The sequence below is a fragment of the Phascolarctos cinereus genome, unplaced genomic scaffold (genome assembly GCF_003287225.1).
Source record: "Phascolarctos cinereus isolate Bilbo 61053 unplaced genomic scaffold, phaCin_HiC Scaffold_2;HRSCAF=192, whole genome shotgun sequence".
Classification (NCBI taxonomy): domain Eukaryota; kingdom Metazoa; phylum Chordata; class Mammalia; order Diprotodontia; family Phascolarctidae; genus Phascolarctos; species Phascolarctos cinereus.
The window spans coordinates 312,318,559-312,345,428 of NW_027555625.1; the positions used below are offsets into that span (position 1 = coordinate 312,318,559).

The window sequence follows — 26,870 nt, forward strand, 5'->3', positions numbered from 1 at the left end:
GGATCCCTTTAACCCTACTTGTTTACCCAACAAGCCGAGGCAGATGTGTTTGACTCCAACTTCTCACTGCAGGAGAGCCACCGTCCATTCTATGAATCCAAGACAACAAAGAGTCACACACAGAAAGGAAGGACCAAAGACCCATTGAAATGTCCAGCCTCTTCTACCTGCTTGGTTCCCCTGTGCCTTCTCTGCTGCTGATTCTGCTCCTTGGCTTCTCTGGTGAGTGGGGAACTTCAGGGCAGAAGAGGGAAGCATCCAGAGGTTCATGATACGCCTGGACAGACCATTATGGACTGGCAGGGAGGCTTTCTGGGAATGGTGTCATCCCAAGGGCCTGCAAGGATAGTCAAGTGCTGAAAAGGACAAGAAAAGATGTGTTCACATAGCTGATATATAGCTCTTCTTTCTCTAGAATGTTACTTTTCACACAATGGTTTCTTCTCAGGAGCACAGTGAGATAGAAAGCCCAAGTAGTATTATCTCCATTTCTCAGCTGGGAAAAAGGAGACTCAAAAAAGTTGTTTACACTGATGGAAAGTGACACAGCTGTCATTCAAACCTCGGCCTTCTTCAGCCAAGTCTAGTGGTCATTGTGATGGATGAGATTCCCCAATTGTTAGTCCTTCTGGAACTTTCCATAGGTGACTTGGGATTTTGAATGTTCTGCATCAATAGAGTTATGGGGAAGAAGTGTGGTTGTAGTGACAAGAGCTGTGGAGTAAGTGTCAGAAGGCCTATAATTTAACTCTTCTTCTGCCACTAATCGCTGGGTTTGTTTGGATGAATAACTGAACCTCTCTCAGTCTAAAAGGAGAGCATAGCCTTAGATAATAATAATAATATTAGATACACAATAATATTACAGTATTTGACATGTCTAAGGGGCTTTATAATTTACAATGTTTTGACACAAAAATAACTCTTGAAATACTGCAAATGTTTATCCAGTGAGGAAATGAAGACTCGAAGATGTTAAAGGATTTGCTCAATGTCATATAACTCTGAAATGGTAAAGCTGGAACTTGAACCCAGGTCCTGTAAACCAGTTTTTTTGGATCTTTCCAACTCAATTGTCTGAGTATTTCTCAACCATCCATCATATGTAAAGTCCTGGGCTAGATACCAGGGATGCAAAGATGTAAAACAACTTGGTCTCTCTCTACTAGAAAATTAACAGTATGTTGGAGAGGAATATGATGCAGACATAAAATGATATAACACAAAGTAGAATGTGATTGGGGCAGAAGACATCCAGATCACATGCTCTAGGGATGCAAAAAGGAAGGAGTTCCAATTATGAGTCTTGGCTCAGGCTGAATGACCATCCCTGAGTCCCAGGTCTCTATCTCCCCTCTTTCCTGTACCTTCTAGTTTTTCATAACTTCTCATTCACTCGTTTCTGCCATTCTTTTTCATACACCATTTTCTTTCCTCTCTTTCCTGGATTCCCTGCTTCTTCGCAGGGTCCTAGTAACCGTGGTCTCAAAGCTCTTTGTCTTTCCTTCTCTTTTGCCTGTTATCTCTTTACCATATGACTCTAGATAATCAGCCCTAGGAAAAACTGTCATGAAGTGTTCAATTTAAATCATCTCAGTGAACGTGGTAGATGCCTACTACAGTGGATGACATGCAGAAATTGGGGACAGGAAGACATGAGTTAAAAACCTGCCTTAGTCAATTACTGTCTGTGTGACCCTGGAAAAGTCATTTAAACTCTATGTGTCTCAGTTTCTGCATCTGCAAAAAATAGTGCCTACTCCGCATGGTTGCTGTGAAGATCAAATGACTTGAGTTATTGAAAGTGTTTTCTAAATCTTAAATTGATATATAGAGGCTGGTTATCATTACTGTTGTGGTTGTTATTATTATGTGGAATCACTATGATTAAACCTGGGCTTTAAAATATGACAAATGATATAGCCCTTGCTTTCAACAACCTTATATTATACTAGAAAGGAAATGTCACCTACCTACATGTGTATAATAAAGGTGTACTGTGATAGAATAAGCTCCTCGAGAGATGGAGGCTATTACAATTTTATCTTTCTATCCCCAGCACAGTTGATGCTCAAGAAATGCTAGCAGGAAGGAAGGTAGGGAGGAAGGAAGGAAGGAAGGAAGGAAGGAAGGAAGGAAGGAAGGAAGGAAGGAAGGAAGGAAGGAAGGAAGGGAGGAGGGAAGGAAGGAAGGAAGGAAGGAGGGAAGGAAAGATCAAAGGAAGAATGGAGGAAAAGAGAGATTCAAACAAAGAGGTCTAAGAAAATCCAAAGAGGGAGAGATCATTTTCAGGTGAAGGATTTGGGAAAAGTTCATGAAAGATGTGGTAGCTGAGTAGAACCATGCAGAAAGAGAACAACTTTAGCAGGCTGAGAAAAAGAAGAAGCACATTTCAGGCCTTGGGATAGTGTGTGATGGAAGATGCATGGAACAAGGGATGGCAGAAAAAGATCAGAAAATATCCAGTATGTAGAAAGCACAAAGTTAAATAATGTGAACTCAGGTTGGAGTAATTGCAAACAGAACGTGGAGGGCTTCAAGTGGCAGATGGGGGATGGGGTGAAGAGGATCTATTTTATGCTTGAGGAAACAGGAAGTCACATACAAGATTGAAGCAGAGGAATGTGTCAATCTAACCACAGTTGTTTCATGACCCACACCATACCTCTACTAACTTAATATTTAACAGTAACTATCTGTGCGAACTTGGGTAAGTTATGGCACTTCTCTAGGCCTCAGTTTCTTCATGTGTAATGGGGAAGGAGAGGATTGTATTAAATGATCACTAAATTTCCTTACAGCTTAAAATTCTATCATAGGCAAAGACAGAAACCGAGTGTACATTGGGTGTTCATCATTGTGCTCACTCCCATACACTTAGATTCTCTCTAACCTCCCTGAAAGAGGCAGCTCATGACTCAGTGGATAGAGCACTGGGCCTGGAGTCGGGAAGATCTAAATTCAAATCCAGCCTCAGATACTGCCTACCTGTGTGACACTGGACAAATCACTTTGATTGCCTGACAAAATGGATCCACTGAAGAAGGAAATGGCAAAACATTCCAGGATCTTTGCCATTAACACTCCAAATGGAGTCACAAAAGGTCAGACATGACAGAAAAAAACTGAACAACAGCAAAGCCTCCCTGATTCTCTTCTTGGGCATTTGCAGGTAGTCAACCCGGTTCTCCTGTGATCAGGCTGGCATGGTGTGCAGTGGACCCCAGAGTCCCCTGTAATATCTGGATGGATCATCTCAGGCTGGTGGGGGAGGGAGGGAGACCTTCAACTTATCCAACCCCAAAAAACTGGAACCTTATTGTGAGCACATTGGGAGAAATAAGGACAGTTTATATTACCAGTCACCCAAAGAGATGATTTTTCTAAAAAGATGAGGAAATCTTTTGTCGTAAATGCTTTGTGAGTTGTACAGAGATGTACTGATATTCTATTCCAATATGATACAAATAATCAGAGACCTTGAAGAGTGGATCAAAATTGTGTGAGGCAGCTGAAGTGTATATCATCTGGGGCATTATGTTTGCTCCTGGAATAGTGCTCTAATTAAGGAAGCTATCAGTCAGCCTACCAAAGATGACTTTCCATTTGAATACTTTTATTCAATCATGAGAAGCAATTATTTTTTTATTTATTTATACATTTATTTATTTGTTTTTTGGTGAGGCAGTTGGGGTTAAGTGACTCACTCAGAGTCACACAGCTAATAAGTGTTATGTGTCTGAGGTCAAATTTGAACTCAGGTCCTCCTGACTCCAAGGCCGGTGCTCTACCCACTGCACCAACTAGCTGCCCCTGAGAAGCAATTATTTTAACTATCTGGGCAATAGTTCCTAGAATATGAAAAAGAAAAGAAAAACAGGAGTGACTTATCACTGGTTTCTATCTGAAATAAGAGGAATTTTCAAATAATGATAAAAAGAGCAACAAAAATAATTAGAACTGCCAATTTTCATAGCACTTCAAAAGCTATGTGGATTTTTTTATTTGATCCTCACATCGAAAGTTTGTGGTACTTACTTGCAGACTCATTAACCTCATTTTCCTGAGGAGGAAGGAGAGCAAGGGACCTCCAGGTGTTACACTATGATTATTGCAGGCTGGATTTGAAGCCAGGTCTTACTTGATCCAAGTCCAGTGCTTGCTGGTCAAAGAAGAGCACCAAATCATAAGCCTTTATTATGTGCTGACTGTGTACCTCACAGACAAAGGAAAAACAAGAGCCCTTACCCTCAAGGTGGTGATCCCACTGAAATAGAGGGAAACAGTGCAGACACCTGAAGACAATAAAAAACATGCCTAAAATAAATACAAAGCCTTTGGTATTAACATAAAGTGGGATGGGTGTTGGAGGAGGGAAGAGGAAATGCCCCACAGGGGAGGTGGTGCTTAACCTGAGCTCTAATGTCTTTGCCCAACATCATCTCTGGCTCCAGAATTACAGGCCTTCTCCATGATGCCCTCTCAGTTCTCCCCGGATCCAGAATCTGGATGCTTCACAAATGACCCAAACTAGAGGCAGACACCTAGGCTAAAATCCTGGGAGGGTCAGGGCAGGAAAATGAGGTTAAAACTTATATTTCCTTGTAGGAGCCCAAGGCCAGGAGGAGATCAAGGTGCTGCAGCCTAAGGATCCACTCTCTGTGGCAGAGGGAGAGACAGTCACCCTGAACTGCACAGTGCCTGAAATTCTACCAGCAGGACCAGTGAAATGGTTCAAGGGGAAAGGGCCCCAGAGACAGGAAATTTACAATTTCAAAGGAGACACCTACCCCAGGATAAGGAAAACAGCCCCACTTAGCAGCACGACAGACTTCTCCATCAGCATCAGCCACATCACTCCAGAGGACAGTGGAACCTATTACTGTGTGAAGTTCAAAATGGGGACTCCTAACACAGAGCTTAAATCTGGTGGGGGCACCATGTTGTCTGTGATGGGTAAGTACAGGGCCTGGGACTCCTGTCCTTTTTCTGCTAGGAATCCCAGGCCCAGAACTCTGCCCAGAGTGGCCTCTCTTTCTTTGAGTCTTATTTGAGGTTGATGAAGGAAATCAGTAAGCCAAGGGAGGTTCCAGCTTCAGAACAAGGTACCCCAAACCTAGGAAGGTATGAAATATCCTGGCCTGGGCCTTAGGCCTCCATGACTATAGACTAGGTTCCAAGGTACTGGCCTTTTTTTGATCCATCCAAGAGACCTTAGTCTTTTCTCCCCAAGGTTTTCACCATTCACTCTTCTTAACTTTCATTGGTTACTAAGTCCCATCCCAAGGCATTGGTCTCCTGGTGCTGGGGAGAATGATGTTTTCTACTCCACAATAATTCTGTTGCTTTGGTAATTCCTTCTCTATACTCAGACCATTATGATCAGAGAACTAGAGTTTGAAATCTTGTTGGTGGCACAATTATGGACGGTTTCGGGGTCTTAAAAATGACCATCCATGTAAGAGTCTGGGTAGAAAAAATGAGGAAAGAAAGAAAAAGAAAGGAAATACAGGTCATGGAAATTTTGAATGTTGATGACCTGAGAGGTGATAATATTAGAGGGGACATTAACATGTATGTTAAAGTCCCCAGACAAGAAGGCAGGGGTGGGTTGGAGAGAATGGTTATGACCCAGGTTCTGAACTCTTTCAGAAAAGGAGTATGATTTAAAGGTCAGTAGATTACATGTACAGGAGTGTGGACAGTGTGATATGGACACTTGGCTTGAACCTCCAAAGAAGAAAGGTTGCTGAGCCATGGTGACAGAGAATAGATCAGAAAGACAGCAAGGAACAAGCAGCATGCCAACCTCCTGGCTCTGTGTGTCAGGGAACATGAAAGAAAGAGCACCGAGTATTCTGGAGGGTGTCCAGGGCTGTGGTCACTTGTGCAAAGTCAGACTTTCATGAGGGCTATATGATGTAAAACATGAAAAAGAGAAGGCCACGGTAAAGGAAGGTTTGTTAATGATTGAGTGGTGGTGAGCAGGCAGGGTGCAAGAGGGTACAGTGGGAACAGAGGGCAGAGGAGAAAAAGTAAAAGCTAGCAGAGCCCTGAAAGGCCTTTCATTTTCCTAATAATGATCAACAGCAGTGCCTTTCAGTCTTTTCAGACAGGATTCCAGTAGACATCTTAAACTCACTCTGTCCAAAACAGAACTGATTATCTTCCCCTTAAACCTTTCTCCTTCTACCTTTCCTGTTATTGTAGAGCATAGCACCATCCTTCCATTCTCTCAGGCTCACAACCTAGGAATTATCCTGGACTCTGCACTATCTCTGACCCCCTCATATCCAAGCTGTTGCCTAGGTCTGTCACTTCAGCCTTGTCAACAGCTCTCAAATATACTCCCTTCTCTCCTCTGACACTGTCACCACCCTAGTATTGTCCTCTACAGTAACTGAAAAATTTGAAGTCGGAGATGGCTTTGGAGGAAAATAATGATTTCAGTTTTAGATATGTTGAGTTAAATATGTGTACTGGACTTCCAATTCAAGATGTCTGAAAGGCAGTAGGTGATGTGAGATTGGAGATTAGAAGAGAGGTTGGGGCAAGAGAGGCAGATTTGAATAACACTGGCAGAGAGATCATAATTAAATTGATGGATGCTGATGAGATCATTAAATGAAGTAATATAGAGGGAAAAGAGAAAAGGGTCCAGGACAGAACCCCATGGAATACCTACAGTTAGAGAGAGTGATCTGGAGGAGAATCTAGCAAATGAGATAGAGAAGGTGTGGTCAGAGAGGTAGGAGGAAAGCTGAGAGAGAGTGCTGTCAAGACAACTTTGAGAGAAGAGAGCTTCAAGGACAAGAAAGTGACCCTGGCTGGATCAAGTATTTCAAGGTCTCTGCTTCCTTAAAGAGAAAAAATTAATTGAGTGTAATTGTGATAAGGAAACTGCTTCCAATAGCTCCCCATAATGCTCCTCAGATTTATTAAAGTCATAAGAGCTTCAGAAGAGACCAAAAAGGCTGATGGAATTTGTTCCACTTTACACCATCAATGACTCATGGTCTAGTCTTCCTCTGGTTTCTCTATTGGCTCTTTTAAATATGCATGCTGCCTTCTTCTGCTTTTTTAGATAGAGAAGTGCAAAATGTAAATGAAATTAATGTAATTTCTGGGTTTTTCTCTCTTTCCCAGAAGCCTCCAAAACACAGTCCCAGAAATTGAAGCTTAAAAAAACAACACCAAGTGTTGAACTGTGAGATAGTAGTTGAGTCTCTCTTCTCTGTAGCAGCTCTCTGAACCTGAAAAGCCTGGTATACCAAGACTACAAATACACTTTCTAAAATAGTTTCTATTTTTAAAACCTTTTCCTCACACTGGGAGTATATCAGCATATGCCCAGGTAGGAGAAATCAGATGGGGCTGAGAAACTGGGCTATGGCTTGTTCAATGACTTTTATGATAATGACATGATAAGGACAATTCCAGTTTTCATTCACACAGTACTTTAAGACTGAAAAAAGTTCTTTCATACCAGTTACTACATTTGATCTAATGACAGAGAGTTACTCACCACGAAACTCTGTTTCCAGCAAACCCTCTGCCCCTTTGGTGTCTGGTCCCCAAGAGAGAGAGGATCAACCAGACAATTTCTCCTGTAACTCAACTGGCTTTTTCCCCAGAGACATGACCCTGAAGTGGTTTAAAATGAGAATGAGCTCCCTGACCCCTGAACCCATTTTCCCTGAGGGAGATCATGTTTCCTACAACCTCACCAGCACTGTGCAGTGCTATCCAGTGATATTCACTCTGAGGTTATCTGTGAAGTTCATCACAGTCATTACATCATTACACATTCTTCTGCCTGGAAAAAGGAGATTGTCAGACATTATCCGAGGTCAATGAGTCATGGCCAGGGACCATCCCCCAATCGACAGTAGTTTCAAGGAGGAGGAAAAGGGGAAGGAGGAAGAGAAGAAGTAACAGAAGGAGGCGGGGGGGGGAATTAAAGGACTTAGAATTTGATAGGAATTTAGAGATCATTTAGTCCAACTTCCTTATTTTGTGGCAATTGAAATTACTTTTCCAGGGTTAGGTAGCAAAGTGCTAGGATTTGAAAAAAAGATCTGGGTTCACCTTCTGGATCTGTCACTTACTAAGGGCATATGACCTACGGTAAGTCATTTCATCTTTCTGAGCCTCATTTCCCCATTTGTCTAAGAGGAATAAACTTTATACTAGCTATCTCATAACACTATAGTGAGGAAGTAATGAAGAACTTTATGTCAGAAGTAAGCTATGATTATTTCTGGGATAGGAAAAAGAACTCTTAGCCAAAGAAAGGATTCAAGTATTAACAAAGGATTGGAATCAGTGGCTTTCACAGGGGAAAAAGGAAGTTATAGTGTTAATATTAGCATATATATATATATATATATATATATATACATATATATATGTGTGTGTGTGTATATATGTATATGTATATATATGCATATATATGTGTGTATGTATGTATGTATATATGTATATATATATGCATATATATGTATATGTATATATATGCATATATATGTGTGTATGTATGTATGTATATATATGTATATATATATGCACATACATATATATATATATATATATATATATATATATACATATATCAGTGTAAAGGTTAATACTTCATACTTTATAGCAAAAGTAAAGTGACTCAGACTCCTTTGGGGACACGGGATTTTCAATATAAGTGTTTCAAAGAAGGCAATGTATAAGCCTCATGCTCTAGTCTTCTCCCTTTCCTATGCTCAACAAAGGTTACTCTGAAGTGTTAAATATATAGTGGAGGACTGGCCGATAAAAGCCTGGTCTTCAAAGCATGCTTGGATTTGCCTTTCCTGGTGAGTTACATAAGAGTATGTACTGATGGTCCCTGCTGACTTCTAATCCAAAATGTGGCACTTATAAAGCCTTTTCCTTTCCATCTTTGAATAAGGCCTGGAATTCTGCAATAAGGAAAAATCTTCTAACTCTTTCCAGCAGAACTGGAAATACCCAGGACTCATAGGTTGATAAGCATGAACTGGATGTGCATAGAAAAATAATGATGCACCCATGGATGTGCTAGTAAATGTTTAACTGATTCTTTCCCACAAGTCACACTTTTAAATTTAATCTGCATTATCAATATTTTGTCCATCACTTTCTTAAATTTAGACAATCAACAAAAAAATTAAATCAAGATCTGAGTGATAACATTTGACAACCTCTGAGGTGAAAATGCTTACTCTGAACATTTAACAACTGGCTTTCCCAAGGAGGTCTGAGATGTCTCTGGATCTCTGGATCCATCTTTCATGCTGGATCACCCCTTCAGTCTTTGCTCCTTTCGTTTCTTTTAGTAAATGAGAAAGAACTGTTTTCTGCTGGATTGGGAAATAGCAGTGTTTGTGCAATCCTGCCTATGTGTTCTTGGGGGCTGTGTTCAGCATTAAATATAGATCCCTGAAAGGCTGAACAATGCTCAAATGGGCCCCACATTGGACAACCCTCTCCCTCAATGGACTGCAGTTCAATTGCTAAGCAAAGATCAAGCAAATGATTACATTGTTTCAATTTACTCTGTGCCCTAGTCGAGGACTAAAAAGAGCTAATGAAGCAAGAGCTAACCTCTCCCAAGTACTGCACTCTTTCTCAAGGGTGTAGCAATTGCTTAGGCAATGATCAACGTCAGCTCCTTCCCTGGAGCAGGGGTTTCCCATTCTGGGATGCTAATATTGCTCAATGCAAAAGAGAAGCTTGACAAAAGATTACAAGAAATCTTTGGTAACGAACCATGTTATCCTGTTGAAATTCACTAATTTCAAGATAGAGCCAAGATGGCAGAGTAGAGGCAGCAACCCAGCCAAGCTCTTACAACAGTGTCCTCCAAACAACTTTAAAATAAGATGCCAAATTAAATCCCGGAGCAGCAGAGCCAACAAAAGGTCAGAGTGAGACATTTTTCCAGCCCAACACAACTAAGGAGGTCAGCAGGAGAAGTGTGCGATACCGAGATAGGGGCTGGCCCAGAGCACACTCAGAGGCAGCACCAGGGGAGGCCCTTGGCAGTGTGGCAGCAATGGTTTGGGGAGCTCTTGGCCCAGAGACAGTATGGAGGCCATATAACTTGTCAGGAAGAAATTACAAGAGATCCTTCGCTAGCCCCGGGTGCGGGACCTGGTGCTGTCTGTCACCTCTATTGTACCATAGCCAGTTCCGGGCCACAGGTCCAGGTGGAGGGGAGCATTTGTGGTCAGTCACAAGGGAGCTGGAGCTCTGGTTGCAGTCCCAAGGCAGAGAGGAGCACTAGGACTTGCTGCTACAGAAGAACCTTGTCACTGCTCCAGGGCCAGGAAGAGTGCTGGAACTTGTGGCTGCAGAGGAACAGAGGCCCTTCCTGGGTAAAAACTAGAATACAAACCAGAAGAGCAGTGACCGTCTCTTTCCCTGAATCATACCACCCTGGAAGTTCTAAAAACTTACAGCCCCACAAAACTCCCTCTGATAGCAAAGAAAGAAAAAGCCTGAAGCTTTTGAAATGCTTCCTCACCCCCTAAGTGACCAGAGCAAAACCTTAACATACAGTTCAAAGTCAAGAAACAGTCTGGAAAAATGTGAAAACAACAAAAAACCAATTTGACCATAAAAAAGCTACTACAGTGGCAGGGAAGACCAAGGCATAAACTCAGAAGACAGCAACAGAGGCAGAGACAAGACTCTACAAGAGCAGAGGCAGCAATCCAGTCAACTCTCCCAATATTCCCCTCCAAACAACTTTAAAATAATACCTCAAACTGAATTCTGGAGATGTAAAGCCAACAAAATGTCAGGATGAGACATTTTTCCAGCCTAAGACAACTTACGAGGTCGGCAGGAGAGGTCTGTCACACTGGGGTGGGCCTTGAAGGTGCCTATGACAGTGGAAGCAGCAGCTTCAGGAGCTCTCAGCCCAGAGATAACACAGTAGTTGGACAACTAGCGACAAAGAGATAGGAGGGGCTCATTTTCTGGCACTGAGTACAGCTGGTGCTAATTGGCAACACTATTGCCCACAAGCAGTTCTGGTTACAGTTCCAAGGCAGAAAGGAACACTAACACTTGCAGCTACAGAGGAGAAGAACATCTGGTCATAATCCTAGGTCTGAGAGGCTTGTGGCCATAGGAGAACAAGGGACCTGGTCACAATTTCAGGGCTAAAAGGAGCACTAGTGCTTGTGGCTATAGAGAAGCAGAGACCCTTCCTGGGGACAGACTAGCACACAGACCAGGAGAACAGTGATCACACTTCTCCCCAGGTCGTACACCTTGGGAACACCAAAAACTTTCAGACTCCCAGAAGTGACTTGGAAAATGGCAGCATGGAAAAAAACCTGAAGCTTTGGACAGTGCCTGTTCATCCCACATGAGCAGAGCCCAACTTTAACATAAAGTTCAAAGGCAAGAAAAAGGATAGAAAATGAGCAAACAACAATAACAAAAGAACTTAACCATAAAAAGCTACTATGATAGTAGGGAAGACCAAGACACAAACTCGGAAGAAGACAACAATATGAAAACAACTAATACCAAAAGCTCAAAGAAGACTGCTAATTGGACCCAAGACCTAAAATAATTGCTGGAAGAGTTAAAGAAAGAGATAAGAATGGTAGAGGGAAAATTTGGGGAGAAATGAGAGTGATGCAAGAAAATTATGAAAAAAGAATAAATAGCTTCATAAAAGAGGCACAAAAATACTGAAGAAAAGAACATTTTAAAAAACAGAATTGGCCTAATGGTAAACAAGGCACAAAAATTCATCAAAGAAAAGAACTCCTTAAAAAGAAGAATTGGTAAATTGAAGAAGAGATGCAAAAATCTCACTAAAGAAAATAATTCCTGAGGCAACTAGATGGTGCAGTGGATAGAGCTCTGGCCTTGGAGTCAGGAGGAACTGAATTCAAATATGGTCTCAGACACACAACAGATGACACTTACTAGCTGTGTGACCCTGGGCAAGTCACTTAACCCCAACTGCCTAGCAAAAAGAAAAAAGGAAGAAAGAAAGAAAATAATTTCTTAAAAATTAGAATCAGGCAAGTGGAAAATGACTCCTTAAGATATCTAGAAACAATAAAACAAAGTTAAAATAATAAAACAAATTAGAAGAAAATGTGAGATATCTCATTAGAAGATAGATTGAAAAGATCCTGAAAAGAGATCAAGAGATAATTAATGAATTATTGTCAACCTGAAAGCCCAGACATATTTCAAGAAATTATCAAGGAAAACTGCCTCAATATCTTAAATCTAGAGGGTAAAACAGAAACCAAAAGAATACACCATTCACCTCCTGAAAGAGATCCCAAAAGGAAATTTCCCAAGAATACTATGGTCAAACTCCAAATTTCCCAGGTCAAGAAAAAAATATTGCAAGCAATCAGAAAGAAACAATTCAAATACCATGGAGCTACAGTCAAGATCACTCAAGATTTAGCAGCTTCCACATTAAAAGAGTAGAGGGCTTAGAATCTGATATTCTGGAAGGCAGAGCAGCTAGGATTACAATCAAGAATAACCTACCCAGCAAAATTGAGTGTAATCCTTTAGGGGGGAAAAGTACACATGTAATGAAATAAAGGACTTTCAAACATTCGTGATGAAAAGACCAGAGGTGAACAGAAAATTTGACATTCAAACACAAGACTCTGGAGAAGCATAAAAAGGTAAACATGAAAGAGAAATCATGAGGGACTCACTAAGGTTAAACTGCTGACATTCTTATATGGGAAGATGATACATATAACTCCTAAGACTTTATCACTCAGTAATGGGCAATCAAGGTATCAAGCCATCTTGTGACTCTGGACAAAAAATGAGGAGGTGGTGGACAATGCTTGAACCTCACTCTTGTCAGAGTTGGTTGAAAGAAGGAAGAATTTCTATATATACTCAATTGGGTAGGCAAGTACATAGATAGATAGATAGATAGATAGATAGAGATAGAGATAGAGATAGATATAGATATAGATATAGAGATAGAGATAGAGATAGAGATAGAGATAGAGATAGATATAGATATAGATATAGATATAGATATAGATATAGATATAGATATAGATATAGATATCTTACTCAATCAGGAAGTAGCAGGGGAAAGGGATAGGAAAAGGCAGGAACAATAAAAGAGAGAATGGACTAAAGGAGGGAGTGGTCAGAAGCAAAACATATTTTTGAGGAGAGCAATAAAAAGAGAGAGAGAAGGATAAACAGAAGAAAATAGAATAAAAGGAAGTACAGTCAGTAATCATGACTATGAATGTGAATGGGATGAACTCACCCATAAAATTAAAGTGGATAGCAAAGTGGATTAGAAACCAGAATCCAACGATATATTATTTACAATAACACACTTGAAAACAGAATGGCACATTTCCCCATCGGTCCTCTAGAATTGTGGTTGGTCACTGAAGTGTTCAGAGTTCTTAAGAATTTCTGAATTATTTGTCTTTTTAATGTTGTTATTTTGAAAATGATTCTCCTAGTTCTACTCCCTTCACTCTGAATCATTTCAAATACATCTTCCCAGATTTCTCTAAAATCATCCAGCTTCACATACTTACTACTTTTGTGATCCTGGGCAAGTCACTTAACCTCTGTTTGTCTCAGTTTCCTCATCTACAAAATAAGGATATTAGTACTTAACTTGAAGAGTTGCTGTGAGACATCAGATGAGATAATATGTGTAAAAAGCATAGTACCTGGCACTTAAATGCTATATAAATGCTTATTCCTTTCCCTTTTCCCATCCCCTTCATCATTTCTTTTTAAAATATTGTATTTGTTTCATTAAATATTCTTAATTATATGTAAAAAAAAATTTAACATTCACTTTTAAAATTTTGAGTTCCAAATTCTCTCCCTCCTTACTTTCCCTCTGACACCCCTTGAGAAGGCAAAAAATATATCAGTTATACATGTGATGTTATTAAAAACATATTTCCATATTATTCATGTTGCAAAAGAAAAAACACACAAGAAAAAAATAAGAAAAAAGTGAAAAAGTATGTTTCAATCTGTACTCGGAGTTCATCATTTCTCTCTCTGGAGGTGGACAGCATTTTTCATCATGGGTCCTTTGGAATTGTCTTGGATCATTGTCTTGATCAGAGTAGCTAAGTCTTTCACAGCTGATTATCATTACAATATTTCCGTTACTGTGTACAATGTTCTCTTGGTTCTGCTCACTTTATTTTCCATAATGTAAGTCTTCCCAGGTTCTTCTGAAACCAGCTTCATCATTTCTTACAGCACAATAATATTCTATCATATACTATAATTTGTTCGGTCTTTCCCAATTGATGTACGCCCCCTTATTCTCCTGTTCTTTGACACCACAAAAAGAACTGTAATAAATATTTGGGGTCCTTTTCCCTTTTTCTTTGATCTCTCAGGGTATAGGCAGTTTAGACTAGTGGTATCTACGAGTATAGACAGCTTTTCAAGAAGTTTAGTGAGAGGAGAGACATGAGATCACAGAACTGGGGGTCTAGATCTGGAGGAGGTCTTAGATGCTTTTTAGTCCACGCCCTTTCATTTTATAGATGAGGAAACTGAGACGAGGAACGCGGAAGGGTGTTGAGTGACTTGCAAAAAGCTATATGAGTAGTAAAAACCTGACAGCAAATCTGAACCCACATCTTCTGACTCCAAAGGTGTGTTCTTTCCACAGTTTTTAGAAGCTCCTTCTTAATATTGAGGAGACATAAGGATATTTTCCTTCCCCTGACACTCTCAATAAAAAAAGTACGTTATATCAGTGAAGTTTATGGCATTGATAGACTCATATTCTTACCATTTTCCACTATATTTATAGGTTTGGTTTGTTTGTTTGTTTTTGGAAGTGGTTTGGAGGCAAACAGGGTTAAGTGACTTGCCCAAGTCACACAACTAGTAAGTGTCTGAGGCCAGATCTGAACTCAGATCCACCTGACTCCAGAGCTGGTGCTCTATTTCACTGTCCCACCTAGATGCCCCATATTTATAGTTTTTAAAAACCTCTTTTCTGAAAGGGATAGAGTATTAAGATGGAAGCCAGGTAGCAGTAATTTGAAGAAGCAACTAAGAGACTGGGCATTGGTAATGATTCTTTTATATTTGTTTGGAATTTTTACTGTTTATTTAGGACTTTTATTTCATTGTATTTATTAATTGTTTCTGTGTCCAGCCAAACCTTCTGTACCTGTGGTGTCTGGCCCCAAGGAGAGAGTAAACAGTGAGCACATGGTGAATTTCATCTGTAACTCAATGGGCTTCTTTCCCAAAGCCATCATCCTGAAATGGTTTAAAAATGGGAATGAGATTTCTAACCAGCGGGCCAACATTTTCCCTAAGGCGATAGTAGCTCCTACAATGTCACCAGCACTGTGCAGCTGAAACTAGAAGGTAGCGACGTCCACTCCGAGGTTATCTGTGAGGTGAATCACAGCACGTTACAAACTCCTCTTCGAGGGACAAAGAATTTGTCAGACATTTTGCGAGGTGGGTGAATCCTTGTGCTGGGCACATTCCCTGCTTCCTAACCTATGTTCCCTAATTGGTTCTGGAGCCTAGGCCTGACCCCCGTTAGATCACGAGCTTCTTGACAGCAGGGACTGTCTTCTGCTTTTCTTTGTATCCTTAGTTCTTAGCACGGTGTCTGGTACAGAGCAGGCCTTTAATAAATGCTCTTTGACTCATTGGCTTGACAGAGTTACCCAAGAAGGTTGACCCTTATCTATTAACTATAAAGCCCAAATATAATTTTCTGAGGTTCAGCCCTGGGAACTGGCTTCTCATATAGCCTTAACCCTTACTCACAGCATCCCTGAGCCTGCCTCTTGAGATCATTCTTTAAACAATAGAGATAATGACAGCTCCTAATCCACTGAGAGCTCACAAGGCTTTTCTCTGATTGTGTAAGTGCAAGTATATTAACAATCTCCATTTTACACAGGAGGAAACTCAAAGTTTAAACATTGAAACTCACCTCCTTGGGGTCACCACCTTGTACATTTGGGTGGTAGAGCTTGAACTCAGGTCTTCTGATTCCAAAACTAGTAATCCTACCATAATACTCTGCACTTGCTTCCCAATTCAGCAGTTGATACTGGGGTTCTTGGCAGCACCAGAGTGAGACATATGTCACCAAGGCTTCTGTCCTGAGAATGCCAGGATGGAGGAGGACAAGGAAGAAGAGAAGTATGGCATAGTGAAGGAGGAGTCAGGAGACTTGGGTCAAGGCCTGCCATTGGCCAACTGTTTGATGTTGGGCAAGACATTTAACCTTTCTGAGACTTTTCACAATATAGGGCATAATAATATTTATCTTACCTATCCCCCAAAGGGGACAGCTAGGTGGCACAGTTGATGGAGCACTGGGCTTAGAATCAGGAAGACTCATCTTCATGAGTTCAAATCTGCCCTTAGATACTTACTTGCTGAGTGACCCTGGGCAAGTCACTTAACCCTATTTGCCTCAGTTTACTCATCCATAGAATGAGCTAGAGAAGGAAATGGCAAACCACTCCAGTATCTTTGCCAAGAAAACCCCAAAATGGGGTCACAGAGAGTCAGACGCAACTGAAATGACTGAACAACAGCAATCTTCCAAAGTGATGGAGAAAAAGATGATATATAGATATAGATATACCTGCATACATACACACACACACACACACACACACACACACACACACACACACACACAAAGCTTTAGGAAAATGTGAGCCGTTGTTATTGGTAGATTAGAATAATGAAGGAAAACTCATTTATTGAGTGCTTACTATATTCCAATTTCATATGCCCAGCTGAGGAGGAAGGGGTGACCCACAAATACAAAATCAAAGACAGGTTACATTCCAGTAGGGGAGACAACACATATGAGAGGCATAACTAGAATGGGAGGGATAATTGGTTTCAAATGTTAGAGTGGAATATTAGGGCACCAAGTTCAATCGCTTAAGGTGCTAGAACTGGCTTCCTTCATGCCTGAAATGCTCTCCCTCCTCTGCACTGATTACTGATCTCCCTTCCTTTAAGTCCCAGCTAAAATCCCACCTCCTACGGGAAGCCTTCCCTCTTAATTCTAGTGCCCTACATTGCTAATTATTTCCTATTTACTTTGTATATAGCTTGCTTTCCACATATGTGTTTGCTTGTAGTTGCTCTCATTAGATGGTAAGTTCCTTGAGGGCAAGGACTAATTTTTTGCCTCTTTTTGTATCCCCAGCATTTAGCACAGCGCCTGGCACATAGTAGGTGATTAATAAATGTTTATGGATTTACTGATTGAACTGAAAAGAGGAGGGGATTGGGATAGAGGATATACCTGTGAGTTTGATTGTGGCTGGCAAGGAAATGACTATAGGGTAGGAATTCTAGTCCTACCTCAAGTGAATATTTCTTCTCAACTACTTGCCATGAACTACAACAACCTCACCTGGCATCATGGTGGCTGGCAAGAATAAGGGGAAACAAGGGAAGGCATTTATAAAGCTCCTACTATGTGCCAAGAACTGTGCTAAACATTCTACAAATGGTATCTCACTTAATCCTCATAATAAGCCTGTGAAGTAGGTATTGTAATTATTCCTACTGCATAAGTGGAAAAAAAAAAAGACAAAGAGACTTGCCCAGAGTCACACAGTTAGTGAGCATCTAGGGCCACATTTGAATTCAAGTCTTCCGTCTCCAGTCCCAGTGCTCTTTCTACTACATGCCTCATGGCCACACAAATGGTTAGAGTATTAAGAGAAGATTTGAATCATGAGCCTCAAGGGGTGAGGAAAGGGTAGTTTTAACATTGGGACAGGACTGAGGGACCTCAGACTCTATTGGATACACAGGGTTTCCAATGGAAATAAATATATCAATCACAGCAATGGGCAAGCAGTTATACTCATTATCTTTCTTGGGAAGATTAATATCAAAGATCTTACAGATACTGAGGGTGAACTCTATCTTAACAAAGGTAACTGACCCTAAGATCCCTGTAAGGAAACCAGGTCTGCCCAAAGACTGAGACAAAGGAGACGGAGTGATAAATGTGGACAGAGTTCCTAACTTTGCTTGGGGGTTTTCATGTTTCATGTTATGCAGAGGTCCCTTCAAAGGTGAAAAAAATTGAGTTAGGAAAGGGGCATAAAAATATTTATACCGTATGCTGCCAGAGACATCTGGGTGATACAGTGGATAAAGTGCTAGACCTAGAGTGAAGAAGATTTGAGTGGCTTCAGACACTACAAGCTGAGTAACCCTGGACAAGTCACTTAACCTCCATCTGCCTCAGTTTCCTCCTCTGTAATTAGGGATAGTAATAATGGTACCTACCTCTCAGGGTTGTTGTGAGAATCAAACGAGATAATATTTGCAATTAGTGATTTGTAAATTTTAAAATAATATATAAATACTAGCTCTTATTATTGTATGAAGTGTTCAGATTGCTCTGTGTCCCTGGTTTACACTGACTCCGACCTGCTTTCCCAGGCCATCACCCTTGCTCTGGTCTTGATTTTTCCCCCTCCAAAATACCTTTAGTTAACCTTACGCTGCTGTTAACCCTTGAAGCCCCTGACCCACTGTCCTGTCATTGCTCAGCTTTTTCCAAACCCCATCCCTGTATTTCTCTCACCCTCTCTACCTTCTCTGCTACTGCCCCTATCTAGCACCACTAGAAGACATCACTCAACTGTGCTATCAGGGACACTGAGTGTTACCCAACCTCCACTTGGCACTCGCTACTGCTTGCAAATTCTTTTCCTGTTTGTTGATCAACTCCATTATACTCCATCTTCTCCTTCAGCCCACCTGTACTATGATATGATCTCCCTGTTCCCACTCAGTAGAGGACCTTATTTCATGCCTCACTGAAAAAAATTTAAGCCATTCATCATGCATTTCTACTCATCCCAATTCCATACTTCAGATCACCTTAGCATAATCTCCAGACTCTCCTCTGCTCCACTGTTGCAGGACAAGTTGACTATGCTCCCTGCCCATCAGCAAACTTTCATCTTGTGCCTTTGATCCCATCCCCTACTGCCTTCTTCAGGAGCTTGTTCCTTTGATCACATTCTCTCTCCCTCCTGAATTTTCAACCCCTTCTTCCCCACTGACTCTTTCCCTCCTGTCTTCAAACATGCTCAAATCTCTTCCATTCTGAAAAACCAAAAAAACCCTTCATTTGGCCTTACCATCCCCTCAAGCTATTATCGCATATTTCTTCTTCCTTTCACAGTCTCTTTACTCTTTCATAGCCAAACCCAGGAAAAAATGCAGTCTCCCTGCTTTCAATCTTTCTTACCTCTCACTTCTCAACCCTCAGTGGCATAATTCTAATTATTAGTTCTCCTCCGTCACTTATACTGCTCCTCCCCTGTTCCAACCTCACCACGCCTCTAAAACTGCTCTCTCCAAGGTCACCAGTGATCTCTTTATAGCTAGATCTGATAGCCTTCTCTCAGTCCTCAACCTTTTTTGACCTCTCTGCTGTATTTGAACTGTCAACAACACCCTTCTAGATACTCTTCTTCTTGAGTTGTTGTGGCTCTTTTCCTACCTGTCAGACTGAACTTTCTGTTCTCCTTTGCAGGTTCATTCATGTCTAGCCATCTATGCATGGATGCACCCTAGTGCTATCCTCTTCTATCACTACACTCTGTGTTAGTGTTCTTCTCCACTTTTGTGAATTTAACTACCTTCTCTATGTAAACGCTTTGAAAACTTACATGTCCAGCCTTCATCTCTCTCTGGGACTCCAGTCCTGAATCTCAAAATGCCTACTTAATATCTCTCCCTCCGTGGCCCATAGGTATCTCAAATTCAACATGTCTAAAACAGAACTCATTACTTCTTTCTTCCTGGTCCTACACCTCCTAAGTTCTCTTTTCCTATTGAGGAAGCCACCTAGATTAGCAACCTGGGAGTCATCCGTGGCTCTTACTCTTATTTGATTACTGTATGCAAGACTATATGTCCTCCATCATGCCAAGGCTTGTCAGTTCCACCTCCAAATTTCTCACCTTCATCCCCTTCTCTTTTCCAGTGCCTAGCACAATGCCTAGCACACAATAGGCACTTAATGAGTGTTTATTGACAGACTATTCTCTCTACTCATACCATAACCACCATAATCCAACTCATCACCTCTTACCTAGTCTTTGGCAGTAGCCTCCTATAATTGGCTTCCCTCTCTCTACTCTCTTCCCTTTTCAAATCTATCCTCCAAAAAGCCATGAAAGTGATATTTCTATAGCATAGGTCTAGCCATTTTACTCCCATTGCATAAGAAGCTTCAATGGCTCCTGATTGCCTTTATGTTGAAATAGAAACTCCTCTAATTAGCATTTTAAGTTCTTCCTAATCTAGTTCCAGCCTAACTTTCCCAGTGGTTTGCTTATTAACCTTCCTCTTGCATTTTTGCTCCAGCCATACCCGGCTATTTACTGTTCTCCATACATTCCATCTTCTACCTCTGTGCTGCCCTCCATCGTTGTATTTATTTTTTAGGTATATCATTTTTACTTATCTGTGAATTTATTGTATTCCTCTTGTGGAAGATAAACTTCTAGAAGGCAAGCGACTGTCTCACTTTTGTATTTATAGCCAAAGCATCTAGGGTTGATTGATTGACTAGAGGAAGGGAAATGCCTCTAAGGCCTACCTGATCATATTTGGCCACTTCTCCCAAAGAGCCAAGTTTCTGTAGATAGAAAAAGTCAAAGTGACTGACAGCTATTAGTCTAAATGCTGAGCACCTGCCTCCTTATCTAGCTTTCCCATGATTGGTGTCTTCAAGTGTCCCTGAGATTTGCTTGCCCTCAGCTGATGCATATACAAAGGGTTCCCTTCCTGAGTGTAAAACATAGTGTAACCCCCTATGTTTAAGAACCATTCAGGTCAGTCTGCAGCCTTGACACAGAAGACCAACTCTTGGTTGGACCTCACATGTGCTATGGAATACCCTGAAGACAAGAAGACAGAGGCACAGACTGGTGCGCGTACTCCCTGTGCCTTTGGCTCTGATATCACATCATAACTAGATCAGTCTCCTATGAGCATGAGCCGAGTCTGCTTTCCTTAAGTCCTAATAGCCTGGTATAATCCGAGAGCTTCTCATCATCCCTGAAGAAGTAGTTCCCCTTAGCTACAAATCTATATATCCTATGCTCATGTTAGGGAAAGCAGATCACAGGAGCTGGAACAGGAAACTTAGTCTCCCATGCCCCTGAAAATCCAGTCCTTGAATCTCACTGAAAGAAACACGTTACTATCCATACACTCAATGAAAGCAGCCCAAACGAATAAAGTGTGAGCTTTGGGAAGGAAATGGGCAATTGAGGGAGAGGAACAGACTCCATTCTTAGTGGTTTTCAGTCAATTCAAGTCAAGAAATACTTGAAACAAATGATGTGCAGGATACTTTGCTTAGGTGTTAGGGATACAGAAAGAAAAAAAACCAGTCACTGCCCTCAAGGAGCTTACAGTCTAATGGGAAAATCTGTTGCCCCTGATGTTAGGGATTCCCCATTAGGCTCAAGGACACCTACCACCAGGGCAGAGACCTGGTCCTTGTTTGTTCCTGCTCCAATCCCTGTGGCTCTGTGATGGTCCATAGGTCTGGAGACAGACAGGTCCTCATTTAGTTAACCCAAGGGCTTTGCCTTTTCTTCTAGTCCTACCTAAAGTGAATATTTCTTCTCAACTACTTGCCATGAACTACAACAACATCACCTGTCATATAATGGAGTTCTACCCCAAAGCTGTGAATGTCATCTGGCTAGAGAATGGCACTGAGATTGTGATAGGGAAGATATCTGAACCCACAGAGAACAGAGACGGCACCTATAGCCTCAACAGCTCATTACTGATAAATGTGTATGGTCAAAAAGCCCGGGAGATCACTTGTCAGGTATTGCATGATTCCCAGCCTCCAATCAATGCCAGCAAAATATTTATAGCCTCATCTCTTTCTGGGACTATGGATAAAAAAGAATCAGGTGAGTTCATCTTTGCTTTCATAAGGCAACTCTAGCTCTCTGCTGCTCAGTTTGGAAAGAATCAGAATAGGTTCAACTCTGTGGGTCCATTTAGACCCAATATGACTAATCTGACCAGGGATGATGTAATTGTTGTTGGTATCATCTTTCACATGGGTACAAAGGCTTTTTAATCTACAAAGCTCTTTCAGACCCAATGTTTCATGTGGTTCTGCCCTGTGGCAGGGCAGTGGCTAAGAAGCAACTTGCCTAAGGTTACACAGCTAATAAGTAACAGAGTCTGGACTAAAATCTAGGTCTTTGATACCTCATCCAGGGTTCATTCTGCTTTGCAAGATGTCATCTAGAGAGTGCTGGACCTGTAACTCAAAGGATTGTTGTATAAATCAAATAAGATAATACCATAAAGTATATAGTCCAGTGCCTGGCATGTAGTGGACACTTAAAAATGCTTCTTTCTTCCCTTTCCTTCCTTTTGGGGTAGGAAACACTGATGTCATTGTCAAAGGTCCATCATTATTGTCTTTACTGCAGCTTTAATACTTATTCCATCACAGAGAATTGCACTAGCATGTCACATATTATTGTATGGTAATTCAAAGTAGCTAGGTGGTACAGTGGATGGAGTGCTGGGTCTGGAGTCATTAAAACTTGAGACCAAATCCAGCCTCAGATATTTACTAGCTGTGTTACTTCTGGGCAAGTCATTTAACCTCAGTTTGCTTCAGTTTCCTCAAATGAAGATAATATTAGCATCTACCTCCCTGGGTTGTCATGAGGATCAAATGAGAATATTCCTAAAGTGTTTAGCACAGTGACTGACACATGGGCTATATAAATGTTAGCTATTATTATGTTATGTCTTTGAAAGGGTATAACATTATAGCTTCATAACAATTCATAAGGGTGTCATCCTCTCTTTGTATAGGTTTTAAGAACCATACTCAAAATGAACACAATTATGAAATACTTTTCACACAAATGAAAGTACCTGAACAATTGAAGAAATATTTTGTTCATGAGTAGGCTGAGCCAATATAATAAAAATGACAACTCTACCTAAATTAATTTACTTATTCAGTGCCATACCAATCAAACAACTAAGGAATTATTTTATAGAGCTAGAAAAAATAATAACAAAATTCATCTGGAAGAACAAAAGGTTAAAAATATCAAGGGAATTAATGAAAAAAATGGGAAGAAAGGTGACCTAACTGTACCAGATCTTAAACTGTATTATAAGGCTATAATCCTCAAATAATCTGGTACTGGCTAAGAAATAGAGTGGTTGATCAGTGGAATAGATTAGGTATACGACATACAGAAATAAATGACCATAGTAATCTGCTGTTTGATAAACCCAAAGATCCAAGCTTCTGGGGCAAGAACTCACCACTAGACAAAAACTGCTAGGAGTAAAAACTGGAAAGCAGTCTGGCAGAAATTATCAATAGATGAGTATTCATACCATATACTAAGATAAGGTCAAAATTGGTACATGATTTAGACATAAAGGATGATATAAGCAAACTAGGGGAGCAAGGAAATAACTACCTGTCAAATCAAAGGATAAGAGAAGAATTTATGACCAAACAAGAGATTGAAAGGATCATAGTAGATAAACAGGATAATTTTGGTTATATAAAATTAAATGGTTTTTGCACAAACAAAACCAATGCAGCCAAAATTAGAAAGAAAGCAGGAAACTGGGACAGTGGGGAATTTCAGCAAATATCTCTGGTAAAGGCCTCATTTCTCGAATATATAGGGAACTGAGCCCACTTTATAAAAAATACAAGCCATTCCTCACTTAATAAATGGTCAAAAGACATAAACAGGCAATTTTTAGAAGAAATCAAAGCTATCAATAATCATATAAAAAAAATTCGGAGTCATTATTAATTAGAGAAATGCAAATTGAAGCAACTCAGAGGTACCATCTCACACCTATCGGATTGGCTAACATGACAGAAAAGGAAAAGGACAAATGGCTAGAGGGGATAAGTGCTAAGGTCCAGGGGTTGGGCAAATATTACAGCGAATGACTGTCCTCACCCCATTACTTATGTGACCCTACACTATACTATTTCATTAAATGCCTTTTTTACTTTTGATTAATTGTGGTCTCTGTCTGGTAAAAGTAAATATATTAAGGCTCATCAGGTAGTTTGTCATGAGAGGACCTATGTGATCTGGAAGGTGCTCCCAGATGCTGCACAGATGAAGAAAATGAGATCAAGGGAGCATGAGTAAACTTCCCAAAGTAGTCCTGGTAGTTAAGTAACAAAGCTGGGATCTTCTTCAGATCTCTGGATTTGAACAACATTATAAACTGTCACCCTCTTCTCTTTCCAAGAACAGGGTATATAACCCAGTAGGGTCATATAAGTAATGGGGTGAGGGTAGTCATTCTCCATAATATTTGCCCAAGCCCTGGACTTTAGCACTTAGCCCAGTGCATGGACCATAGTAAGTGCTTAATAAATGTTTATTGATTGATTAATTATTGATTGTTGACCTAAGGATAACTTTAGGAGGCTAGGAGGCTCCAAGATTAGCTGAGAATCCAGGGACTGGACTAGACATAAGTGGTCTCAAAGTGGGAAAGTAGATATCTAAAGACTATCTGCCATCAGCTACTCACATGCCCTCCCCACTGATGGGGTATAGGCCCAAGCCGAGATCTTAGCCCCTTACCCCAAAGGGAATCTGACTCCCATTTGTCTACAGGCCCCAGACCCTCATCTCCCTTTGAAAGCCTTAGCCCTAACTTTTAATCTTATTCAGATGCACCTTTGCCCCTTGCCATAAAAAGAATCTGGCTCCCTTTTGTCTATGGGCCCCAGAAAGCCCTTACTCTGGTCTCAAACAGTTCCTTATCGACTCCCCTTATCTCCCTTTGAAAGCCCTAGCCCCACCTTTTGATCTTATGCAGATGCCTTTCAAACTTCTACCTTCCAGTCCTTCATTATCTATTCCCATTGTCTATTCAATCACTGAGAACTTCCAATTGGAATTCTTACTTAGACCCTTTTCCCAGCCCCCTCCTCTGGCCACCCAAAGTTACTTTACTGTATATAAGATCCACCCTGGCCCCCATTCAGATGCTGAGAATCTCTCATTCCCAAAGGCTGAGACTTTATTATGCCTGCTTGTCCCCACAGGAGTTACTAATGTTCAGATTCCTTAAGAGTCTGGCCTGTATGATTTATCTCTAGTAGGCTGAGAATCTCTCATGCCCCAAAGGCTGAGCTTTTCTCATGCCTGCTCATCCTGACGGGCATCACCTGGCCTATATAATTTATCACTAATAAACTTTTTCTCTGGCTGGAAGAAGATTTGAATTGAATTCATTCAGGCAGGGCCTGGTGTCGAAATCTCGGGGTTCCCAGCAGCACCCCAGACCTCTACACCTCTTCACCACCACCTACCTCTATATGATAGTTCCTTTTGTCACTTTAACCTTCAGGGCAAGGAGTTTCTGGCCAGCTTTTTGTAATTTTCCTCCTGGGACTGAAAGTGCTATTGTTGTTCAGCATATCCTGGCTCTATGCTCTCAGAAAGCAAAAAACAAAAGGTAAGATGGGGGTTTTAGCCTGCAATTGATCAACTGGGAACTGAGGGAGGAAGGCCCCAAAACTTAGTGACCCCAGCCCAAAGAAGCAGCAAACTATGCCTCACTGTTGTGGGTCAGGCATTTCAGTCTCAAAACAGTGGCTGGTGGGACCTCATTAAGCCATACTTCGCCCAAGATCTCCTAGATTTCTCAACAGTTTCCTGGGATCCTCACAATGGCTCCTGGTTCTCAACAGAGACATTTTAATGGAAGGATGGGAGATGGAAAGGCCAGATTGGGGCAGAGATGCATAATGGGTGGAGCAGGGAGAGGGTAGGACAGGGGGAGTTAATGAGGAATCTGTTTTATCTCTGTTCTCTATTTCTTCCTGAAGTTTCAGAGGCTGCCCACTCTGTTCTACATTCCTCAGCTCCAGCTCCTTAGCTTCAGCTTCCTCCTGCCTTCAATCTGGATGCTGACCTAGGCTTGGAAATCCAAGAGACAAAGTGCTTTCCACCCCACACCCTCCCCTGAAAAGTATCCTGCTGCTCCTAGGTGCCTTCTCCTCTTTGGAAAGGACAGCTGACCCCAAATTCTCCTCTGGGAGCCTCTGATCCAAGAGCTGTGCCTGAGGAAGAGTGTGGTAGGCATCAGGCTGGGCTTGGTCTCCCAGCATAGATCCACACGCCAAGGCAGAAGGGAAGGGACCACTAAGCCCTGATTTCTGAAGCTTTCACTACTGTTTCCCATCAGCAAAAGAGAGAACTATCCAACTGCAGAACCTACACAATCATTTTGCATAGATAGCTATGGGTTTCTCAGAATGGCCAATGCTCCTCATCTTTCAGTATTTTGTCAGTTTTATTTCCCAGTATGATCTCTCTCCTCCCACCCACCCAGATAGCCATCCTTTACAACAAAGAAGAAAAAAGAGGGAAAAAATCTAGTTCAGCAGAGCTAGCCAATGCATAAACCAAAGCTGACAGTATTTGTTGTATTCCACACCTAAAGTGCCCCCACCTCTGCAAAGAATGGAGGGAGGTACTTTCTCATATCATTTCTTCAAGGCCAAGTTTGAGCACTGAAATTACATGGCATTCACTTTCAATCTGCTGTTATTGTTCTCTCCATTTATATTGGTGTAGTCATTATGTATATATGATTAATTCTATGAGTCTTTCCATGCTTCTCTGTATAGTTAACATCTTTTGCTTTTCACATGGCAGAAATATCATTACATTTATGTACAACAATTTTATTTGGGCATTATTTTGTTTTCAGTTCTTCACTTCTATAAAAAATGCCTTTAATAA

The 26,870-nt window shown here is 41.0% G+C and overlaps 1 pseudogene across 1 annotated transcript in view; it reads left to right on the plus strand.

Moving 5' to 3' along the window:
- The window catches only part of LOC110211377 (signal-regulatory protein beta-1-like), a 26,885-nt pseudogene continuing 15 nt past the window's right edge, over nt 1–26,870 (plus strand). Inside the window, exons 1-6 of the transcript XR_013484781.1 lie at nt 1–222; nt 4,609–4,956; nt 15,191–15,504; nt 21,678–22,001; nt 25,471–25,589; nt 25,952–26,870. The exon at nt 25,952–26,870 is cut by the window's right edge and continues 15 nt beyond it. The product of XR_013484781.1 is annotated as a signal-regulatory protein beta-1-like (transcript). The remainder of the gene's footprint in view (nt 223–4,608; nt 4,957–15,190; nt 15,505–21,677; nt 22,002–25,470; nt 25,590–25,951) is intronic.